Source organism: Echinops telfairi, unplaced genomic scaffold (genome assembly GCF_000313985.2).
Source record: "Echinops telfairi isolate 266 unplaced genomic scaffold, ASM31398v2 ScPeMD7_11;HRSCAF=52, whole genome shotgun sequence".
NCBI lineage: Eukaryota > Metazoa > Chordata > Mammalia > Afrosoricida > Tenrecidae > Echinops > Echinops telfairi.
The window spans coordinates 8,870,124-8,880,733 of record NW_022103908.1 but is presented as its reverse complement, the minus strand read 5'-3'; the positions used below and the strand labels follow the sequence as shown (position 1 = coordinate 8,880,733).

The following is a 10,610-nucleotide window of genomic DNA, read 5'->3' as shown; positions in this document are numbered from 1 at the left end:
AATTCTAACAGGGAGAACACAAATCTATTCAACTTACAGCGCAGGGAAAGTCATCGGCATGGCTCTTCTCTCGCTAGGCTATAAAACTCCGACCAGAAGACTGACTGACTGGCAGCATGCAATTGTGGTGAAGAAGATGCTAAGAAAGGGAGCGGTCTGCTTCACCCTTTCTCAAGGTATACCTGGCCATCTCAGAAGCAGGGAGACAGGAACTGCAGCAATCAGCAGAAGGAGGAGCCATGCTTATCTGGGATCCCTGTGTGGAGAAGCAGTGGCTGGAGAGTTGGAAGAGGAGGAGGAGGAGAAGGAGGAGCAGCAGCTAAGGAAGATGCAGAGACCACAAAACAGCGCAGCTGGCTTCCTGACCCACAGAACCTGTAGAATTGAGAGCCTTCCAGGAGGGAGCTAGCTTGCAAAGTAGGGCGCCCTTTGGGGTTCATCAGCACTAAAGGAGCATTATAACGCTTCCCTGAGTAAGGCAGAGGCCAATGGATCCCAGGGCTGAGAAACTGAGGTCCAGAGAAATATGTGTCTGTCAAGCGCAGCTTAGAAGAGGCGCTACAGTCAAAAGAACTGTACCTTAACGTTTTCTGCTCATGCTTTTATGTAATCTGTTGACTTCCCTAATAAATCCCCACAACTGTTGAGTACTGTACATAGAGTTCTGTGTAGCCATTGCAATGTATTTTAAAATCCTGCAGAAAAGCAAAACACTGTGGAGGGAGGATTGGTATTGGAAGAGGACAAAGAAGGTTACCTGTGCTTCCAAGGAGGTACCCTTGAGCAGCCGTGGAGTTATTTCTCCAACTCCCCACTGAAGCTGGAAGAGGTAAGGTGTGGCCTACATGCTATTTCCTCACACTGCAATGATAATATGACCAATACAAGAGACCATAGTTTAACCCCACACCAAGTCTCGCTTTCACCATCGCTATGTGAATGGAGCACCAGTCTCCTGGTCATGAAGCCCAAGGACATCAAAATCCTTGTGGACCATTCTCTTTCTGAATCACTGAGTTCTCAGGAGTCCAAATGTTCTTCGTGAAATGTCAATTCCACCCATTTCTTCTATTTTATACTAATCCGCGCGTCTTTTCCTCAGTGTAGGCTTACCCCAGAATTTTAGCTATCTACTTGGGCTTCTTGACTCTACTATCCCATCATGAAATCCACTCAGCGTGCTGCTCCGATTAAACTTTGCACCTGCTCCTGTCACACGTGCAAAGTTCTCTTAGGTCTCCCTGGTTCTTCAGCGAGGCTCTGAAATCTACGACACCTGCCCAGCTAGACCGTGATGGTAGAGGTGGGGGCGGTTCCAGTTGTCGTTTATCAGCGTCACAGAATAAGTACTACTGTGCCACAGGTCTAGCTTTCAGTCACAGGAAGCCAAGTTGTGCTCCCAAGGGGGATGGTTTACCAATCGTTCAAAAGTCTCCATAATCAGGGGGAAAACGGTACCATAAAGGTATGTTTGTGAATGTGATTTTCAAGAGAAAAGGAGAAAGTACCATAGACTGAGCTCTTGACCCAATGGTCTGAGATGGTAGGGTTCTATCTTGATTCAAAGTTTTGGATTTGATGGCAATAAAAGCCATTTTGCATGTGCACGAAAGGATGATTTCCTGAACTAGGGCACCACGCCAGTGCCCACCGCAATAGCCACATGAGCAGGTCACCATGTTCTGAGTCTGACGTAACCCTAGGACACTTTCCATTCTGCATGATGTACTGCAGGTGGAGCAGAAACACTACGCACGAATTCCCCAGGAATGAGTATGGGCTGAGTACACACAGCCCAAAAGTAGGAAAAGAAAGGTAATTTCTGGGTTGCAATAGCTATTTTTTTTAATACAAACTTTTGCTTAATTTTTGCTTAAATGCAAACTTTTACCATTTGCCTCACATTTTAACCTTTTCTTACCATGACAGTCCATACAATAAGCAACGTATGTGATGTCAACATTCACAAAATTCTAAAACAATCTCCCAGTTGCTAATGGAGCTACCACTGTTCTTTTCTTTACTGGCCTTTGCTGACATTAAGACCCACACTAACCATGGCACGAGAATAAAGAACTGCGAACATGGAGGGCCCAGACGAAGCTAGAGTTCCTTCTGCTGAAAAGTAACTTTGGAAACAATAAGTAGCCATTGTGTCCTCATTATCATTTGCATGGAAGTAACCTGAATAAGATTAAATCACTTTTACAGAACCTCTCAGCTCTGATATTGCTGTTTCTATAATAACTTGAAGACTAAAATCCATTTTACATTCACCAACTCTAATACTGAAAAATATATTACATTATTCAAATAAAACATAGTCAAGAATTGACTCTAGAAAAGTCTATGTTGTAAGATAGCCTATTGTCAGTTACACTGAAGGTCAATTTCTTCAGTATAATAAAATAAAAATACAAACTGCAAGTATTACTTTGATTTAAAGAGCAACCAACTACTCTGATGTCAATACGTTACTCACTGAAACACTGAAAAGTCATTCCTTCCTTAAAGGAGAATTCTTTTTCCTAAATAATTTGGAGCTCAGGAAATATAGCCATCGAAAATACTTGGGTGGCAGGGAGTTTTGTGATGTCGAGAAGTTATTCCCTATTCTAGTTACTCAAATGGGCATACAGGACTTTAAATCAATTTTATTGTATAGATTCTGATGTATATAATCCTACACATTATATATTTTATAAGAAGTCCTTGGATGGCACAAATGGTTAAATACTCCAAGACGAGGCCCCGAAAGGTTGGTGGCTGGAGGCCACCCAGCAGTGTCTCAGCAGACAGAGCTGGTGATCTGCCTCTGGAAGGTTCTACTCTGCACACCTGTGTGGGAAACTAACGCTGAGGGAAATATGATGAGGACTATATTCCCTAACATAAAGGGGGGAATCTGAAAAGCCTCCACTTTGGTAGGTTAGTTAGTTAATTGTGCCAGCCTGGCCGATAATCACATGTGGTGCTGGTTGAAAGGCGGAGGGATAAATGGGTGGTGAAGCCTCGCCTTTCGAGTTCTCGGGTCTCTTGTTTTGTGATGGTTGTATCGGGTGCAGCTGCCTTAGCAGTTCCCTGCTTCAGCTTGCAAGAGTGACTTCCTACAAGACATCCCCAAGGAGAAGCCGCATGGATTTATCCCAATGCAGCCCTGGGTGCTGGAGCAGCCGTGTGGAGACCCTTGCCAGTGCTGAGATGCTTACACGTTCACGGACTCAGCTTTCCTTCTGCAGTCGGCATCATTACCTCTGTTTTGTGAGGTGGAGGACTTTGTGGACTGGTGTTGGGTATGGGTTAATGTTGGACTTGTGGGCTTGGGCAGCATTGGGTTGGGATGTTTTCATGATGCACATTTTCTTTGCATAAAACTCTCTCTTATACATGAGTTGCCATGGATTTGTTTCTCCAAAGTACCCAGACTAATACAGTAGGTTAGAGATAAAGTCCAAAAACATTCCCACCTACTCTTCCCTTACAGCTATGCTGCCTTAAAGTGAGCACAGGGTTGATTTGTATCCCCCACAGCAGTAGACATCCTGTTGTTCTCTCTTCCCTGTGTCACCCAGCCCCTCTCATACCTTCCCCCAATGCAGGTAGTAGGTTTCCTCACCTGTGAGCTCAGGGACCTTACTGTAGTTACCACCCACCTTGTGATGTATGTAACTACTGAATATGCATGTCCTTTGGCGACCTAGAAATCACCCAACATAGTACAGAACACTTCCACGTGGGCCATTGAGAGGCGCGGTGAGTATGCTACCATACAATGTGTCTGACTCCTGTATTGTACTCTCTCTCTTCTCTTTCCTACCCTCTATGGCTTTACTATGATTTTTATATAATATCGCCATACAATTGTGCCTATGGATCCTTCGGGAGTTAGAGGCTGGTTTCCTCTGACACACTTGGAGTTCCTATGACATGTCAGAACTGACTGAAAGGCAAACAACATGTATAGTTTAGACATGTACACTAATCAATCAATATCTGTCACACAAGCATGCACACAAATGCACGTATGCATATGTACATGTATACAAACACAAACAAGTAGAAGTCCAAACTCTTGTTATCCATACTTTAATCCCTTGGCAACAGAAAAAGCAAAACACGGTGGTTTTCTTAATGAAACAAACCAGGACTGGACACACAGCAGGCATTTAGATAACTGTAGATCTTGCCTGTAAAAGGCATATGCACATGTGCTTGTCAAGAGGAAGAATCTGCCCATGCTGTGTTGGGCTTCCACAGCACCCATACTTTACACATCCTGGATTACTTAGTATTCCCACCAGAGTCTGAGTTTCTATGGAAACCTAGCTCAGTCAGGAATCCCCGAGACCAAGCACACTGCCTGGCAGACAGCAGACAGTCCATAATTTTTCCACAAGTGCAAATATGTATCTCCCAGTAAGTTCTATCATCATCCCCGTGATTTAGCTACATTTTGTCACATTTTTGAAGCTACATGTTTTCATTCCAAATCATATCACGTAGGAAAAACCATCTACAATACATTAGACCATGCCTTCACTGGGTTCAGTACTGTTTTCTAACAGTAAACACCTTTTCAACTTCTTGAGAAAATTCAGCTCTGGCACAGAATTTTAACGTTTGATACATAAGGCCCTATGTTATAGATGCTAATCACATATTACCCATCTTGAAAAGTTCAGATGTTTCAAATATGCAGGTAAAAAAAGACTAGCTAATGTCCTTTCCCTTCAGATCTGTCTTTTTTGAGATGAATTAAGTAATCCACATTTCCCACAGAAATGGCAGTAGTTTAACAATAGTAAAATCATCTTTAGTGAAGCTTCAGTGTTCAAACGCCATAAGGAATAAGTCCCTCAAGATGGATGGATTTGTACACAACTGCAAAAACAGCATTAAAAAAAAGATAATATAAATTACATGACATGATGTCAATCCCTTTAAAAGAATGCATAGAAAATGAATTATTTTGAATGACTTAGAGGAACATTCTGATTATAAGTTACAGTGAAGAACTACCTCTTCCCAACATAACTGATTTCAGAGTTATATTGAGACCATCGGGTTTTCTTTAATGAGGTGATTTGATAACATCAAGAACACACTGCTCTGTACTCTGTACTCCTTATGTCTTTGACGCACCTTCACAGAATCCTTGGGTGGAGGTCATGGTTTCCCAATCCAGACTTCTACTGCCTTCAGTCACCTCATGAGCTAGTTGGTTGGGTCTAATGGGGCTCACCTTCCGCAAACCGGATGAATAGTTCCTTCCATGTGATGTTAGGGTAATTTGCTGATGAGCACACAGAGGGTATTTCTAAAGGTTCCCTTCCCCTCTTCCATCAACACTGCTCAGAAAGTTTCCATCTCCTTCCGTAAGATGGAATTCTATACTAAGTTCAACCAGTTCCACACGTTTTACAGCACATGGGTTCTAAGAGTCCATTATTTGGGGTTCTAAGAATTCATCATTCTAACTAAAGTTAAAGCTCCATCTTTAACTATTTGTACTTTCCTTTGTACCCGCTCACCCCTCCTTGGCATTCAACTATGGAAGCCTGGTTAGACTGCACATTGTTGTTGTTAGAAGACCTCGGGATGGGCTCCCATAAACACCACAGCTGGGAAGCCCTGTGGGCAGGTGTACTCTGACCTGTCGGATCACTCGGAAGGGGAACTGACTCAACACCACACTTGCCAACAGCAGAAGAAAACTTGGCCACTGCGCCAACAGGGTTCCTTGGACCACACTGAATCACAGGCAAAAAAGACCATCTATATTTCTGCCAAGGAGCCCTGGTGGCGCCTTGGTCAAGCACTAGGCTGCAAACGCCTGGTTCCCGCAGGTTAAACTGACCAACTCTCCTTAGGAGAAAACACGTGGCAATCTGCTCCCACAAAGATTAGCCCATTGTCACGGAGTCATTTCAGATTCATGGCGACCCTAACGGACAGAGTGAAACTGCTCTGGAGGGGTTTTGAGACTGTAAGTCTTTACAGGTGTAGACAGCCTCATCTATCTCCTGAACAGCTGGTGGGTTTGAACTGCCCACCTTAAAGTCAGCATTTACCCACCGCGGTGCCACAGAGCAGGAAAACCAATGGGGCAGATGGAGTTTTCTACAGGACCACTGAGTGGGAACAAGTTGATGGTCAACAATCACAGCGTTTTTCCTGCCCAGGAGATGAAACACAGGCCCCAAAGATGATGATTCAAATTCCATAAAGTCATGTACTATACAAAATAAATTTTACACAAAACGTGGTCACTCAGGATCCAATTATATTAACTTGCTCTCTTCCGAAAAACTATTTTAAAGGCAGAAACAATGGCCTAGGATTTCCTTTAAGCTTTTTCAAATCAATATTTAGAAATCGTGTTTTGGTTTCCTAGGAAACTAAGTAGGTATTACCCACGGCAAGAAAACACGACCAGTGTCATTTTCCTTTCATCCTTGGCTCACACATGCAATTACTGCTTATTAGATGAGGGAAAAAATACTTTCTAAGGATCGCAATGACATAAGAAGGGAGACAGAATACCACTTACTTCTTTCTCCTCCTGGGATTTGGTAGAAGGACACACAATAAAAGCCACACCAAAAAACCCGTGTGCCCAAACACACGGTGTGCGGAAATGAGCTTCATTCATTTGGTGAAAGGTGACGTAAGAAGTTGCAAATCCTGACGTTTCTAGAAAGAGCACACCGATATTTATGACTTCAAATTCCAGATCCATCACCTCCAAGTTCGCATTCGCTGGTGAAGTTACTTCTCTGAACCTAAGTTTCACACTCTTAAAAACTGGAAAACTGTACAGCTCAGGCTGCGCTGATGACAATTCGGTGGAGAGCAAAATGCAACCGAAAACACTGAATCCAATTTAGCATGCACAACTAGTGCTGAGCTAGCTCACTGTCTAGAATCTTCAGCTACACATGGACAACAGCACATTGAACTCATTTTTATTAAGTCCTAAAAATGGCCCAGAAAATTATGAATCGTTAGTAATACTAACCTTCTGACAAAAACTTGGGGTGCTATCAAATAATAATAAGGAAAATAATTATAACCACCACCACCAAATCCTAAAACACTAAGATCTTGGGGATAAAAGTTTTCATTGGAGTCGAAAGTCCTTCTAGACTTCCAGCTCTATTGGCTGTCCAGCTCTATGATGTAGTGCAAATCATTTTCCCTTCGTCTATTATTATTCCTAGCGGCTCTAGAGAACAGAGAAGACACGGCCCGGTGTGTTTCCAAGGTTGGAACTCTTTATTCGAGAAAATAACCTCATATTTTTTCTGGGGAGCTGCTAATGGACTTGAACACTTAACTGTGCAAATGAGACACCAACACGTAGCACACTACCCCACCAGGGCTCTCCCAAGTGACTGCCAACCTCTGGAACTCTGTAAGTCGGTACCCAATGGCCTAGTGACCTACCCAGTAAGCAATGAATGGATGTACCAAACCTCAGGGATGAGTTTGCCTCAGGGCAGCCATGCTTACTTCATAGATACTTAGTCAATGGCATGGAAGAGCTATTGTATAAATTACACTTTGGTAACCTTTATGTTATTAAATTTTTGTGTCAGTCATCTCCACAGCAGATTCCTTTGGAAAAATACTTGACCAGGTAGTTTTTACATCAACAAACTACCATTAGACAGCTATGTTCAAAATTTAAAGAAGTTTATATTTAGGTGAACAAGTAAAGCTGTTCACATGAATCACTCCTGTTAAAACCTTACAGTGCTAACAAGAAGAGTCCTCCAAACATTTGTAAAAAATTATGAAAACTTTCCAGGAATTTTTTTGAAGCCCCTTCAGATGTTCTCTGTCACAGGCCTTACTTTATAATACCAGTGAGACGTTTCACTCAATGTTGTCTGTTTCCCAGCGGTTAGAAAAGGCTATTTCCATGACTCGTTTTTTTGTTATTGGACATACAAGAGGGGGCTTCAAAAAGTTCAAAAATGGAATTAAATGATAATGAAATTTCTCTGTAAACTTTTCAAAGTCCCTCGGTATCCCTAATTGCTATTCTATAAATGGATATGGGACACTCCCTATCTTCCATCAAACCACCATAAGCACTCAAGCTGAAGATATAAATCTTGCTGTCACTTTCTGACCAAAGGAAGATAGGAAATCATCAAAGCCAAGTGCAGGTCCTAAGCTACGTTTCTGGGACTCTGAATCATTCTTTTGGCAAAGGCACACACTTTTGCCCACACAGACATTCTGAACCCAAACTGCCAAACATCCCATTCGGAAATTACTGGGGGGCAACGAAGATGAGAACTGTGGAAGGCAGGGAAGATGAGAACCTAAGGGCAGGGTTCAGCGAAGCACCTCCAGGACGCTTCCAAAGCCCCGTCCTTGCCATTTTGTAAAGCTTATTATCATCAATAACTTAGCTGTCCCAGTCACCACCAGGGCAGAGGTGATGTCTACCTTCTGCACTGTTGGTACCATACCTAGCGTGATGCTTGACAGAGGGTAAGCACGTATAAAAGAAAAAATTTAAAGAATGCTGCTTTAAAGTGAAAAGAGCAACCCAAAAAGAGAAAGAAACATGCTAACAGAAACTGAAAAAGTAACCAAATTTGGCGTGACTTTCAACCTCAGCCTTAGAACATGACTGATCTTGTACCCAACAGCGCTTAGGACGTGCGGTGCTGGAAAGGAGGGGGAGGAGGACAGAGAGAGATAAGCATGCCGACTGGTACCTAGCACCTGGGGTGCTAAAGGAAGATGAAAGCAACAGGAGGCACACTAAGCAGCTGTCTGTTTCAGACCAAGGACACAGGGCACTGGCAGTGCGGACTAAGGGATGCCAGGCAGATGCCGCTGACTAGGTAGGGAGAACAGATAGAAAGTTTGAGCAAGTGCATAAACATTCTGCAGATAACGAGTCTGCAGATAACGAGAAGCATGCTTCTCACTGTCCCAGCAGGTATTTACTAACAGAATGGATGAAGGCTAGAGAGAATCCTAAGAAGTAGGACGGCATTCGAGCTGAGCATGAACTCGTAGTTTACAAATGTCCTTGTAAACGGAGTTACACTGAACTCATGCTAACTTTGGGTTTTCAGAGATGGAAAAATTATTATAAGCCAATTATCATAAGTGCTGCCAATAAGCTGAACACCTGTAAAAAGTTGAATTGGCAAAAGGTGTGTGATGGACATATTTACAACATTCACCAAAACAAAGCAAAACCAAACGCAGCTATAAAGGCTGCTATGGACAACCATAACCCCATGGGTTTTAGTTCCTTGGACTGGAGGTTCAGAGTCTTAGTTTCGTGAATCATCCCAGTCAGTTGGCCTAATAATATATGTAGTTTTTTTGCTGTACTTCCTAGTTTATTGTACGGTACCTGAGGTCTTAAAACCATTCAAACAGACATCCAAGGCAAAACAATTGGCTTCTATTTGCTTGGTCCAACAGAGGAAGAGAGAGGGTTATGAATAAGAGGTGGTGAAGGAATGTGTGGCTAAATGACCTTCATGAACCACTGTCTCCTTTGCCATGAAACAAGAAGGGGGCGGTGCCGGCGACCATCCCAGAATATCTTGATCAGAGATTTCGGAGAAGAGAGAAATGCAAAGAGGAATTCACATTTTCACGGACTCAAGATTTTCAGGAACTATGGAGGTGGGTGAACCCCTAAAAGTATTACACTGAGTTAACTTTGAACCCTAAACCAGAAATACTGTCTGCAGTCTTCTTAAGACCCAAGCATAGCTCAGCGTGACTAGGAGGAGACGGATCTACCGTGAGCGTCAGGAGAACAAGTGACAAGAGCAACTCAGAAGCTGAGGGGGCAGCAGGGTCTGCGAGTGAGGAAATGGAGGTGAACAGGGTTGCACAACTCAACGTCAAGCCTGTCGTGGAGTTGAACACATTTACACTATTAAACTGGTGTTCTGTTGTGCTGTGCACAGTCTCCACAACAATAACCAAATAACTATAGAGTCTTGTTTGGGGAAGACACCCTGAAGCGCACTGGGCTGACTGAGCATCGTGTGGAGAGATTGCTTCCAACTCATTGATAAAAATACCAATGCTACCGCGGAGCGAGCTGTGCGTGGAGGCAAACATAGGAAGTGCTAACGATTGTTGTGCTTTTGCAACGTCCTGTGAACGTTCATGAAATAAGTTTCTAAGTATTGTTTCTGAACGCAAGTAACTGTAAACCTAATTCTAAAACAAGGTGTCATTTTATCCTAACCGTGGAAAAATAAAATAAAAATCTTCACTATTTATAAAAGAAAAAATTGAAAGATTATTCAAGAGGAGTATCTTTTCGGAAGGTCATTAGGTGTTTCCTTTTCTGTGGCAGATTTAAATCAACGTGACCTAAAAATCTGTCACCTCAACGCTGTTCACGCGGGGACAAGCAACAGCATCACCAGCTCGGGTGCTGAAAGGGGCCCACTGGAGGCAGCCGTGAGTTCCTGCAGCAGCAGGGAGGCACAGGCGCCTGCATCCACAGTCACAAAGCTTCTAAGTGGCCTAAGTAAACTCTAGAGCGAATTCTGACAAATGAAGTCCACAAATCATGTATTTATCAAGCTACGTTAAAAAGTGCTATTTGT

The 10,610-nt window shown here is 43.0% G+C and overlaps 1 protein-coding gene across 2 annotated transcripts in view; it reads right to left on the bottom strand.

The window, feature by feature from the left end:
* Positions 1-10,610, bottom strand: part of KLF12 (Kruppel like factor 12) — a 728,313-nt gene that overhangs the window by 464,400 nt on the left and 253,303 nt on the right. The gene's annotated exons all lie outside the window — the stretch shown is intronic.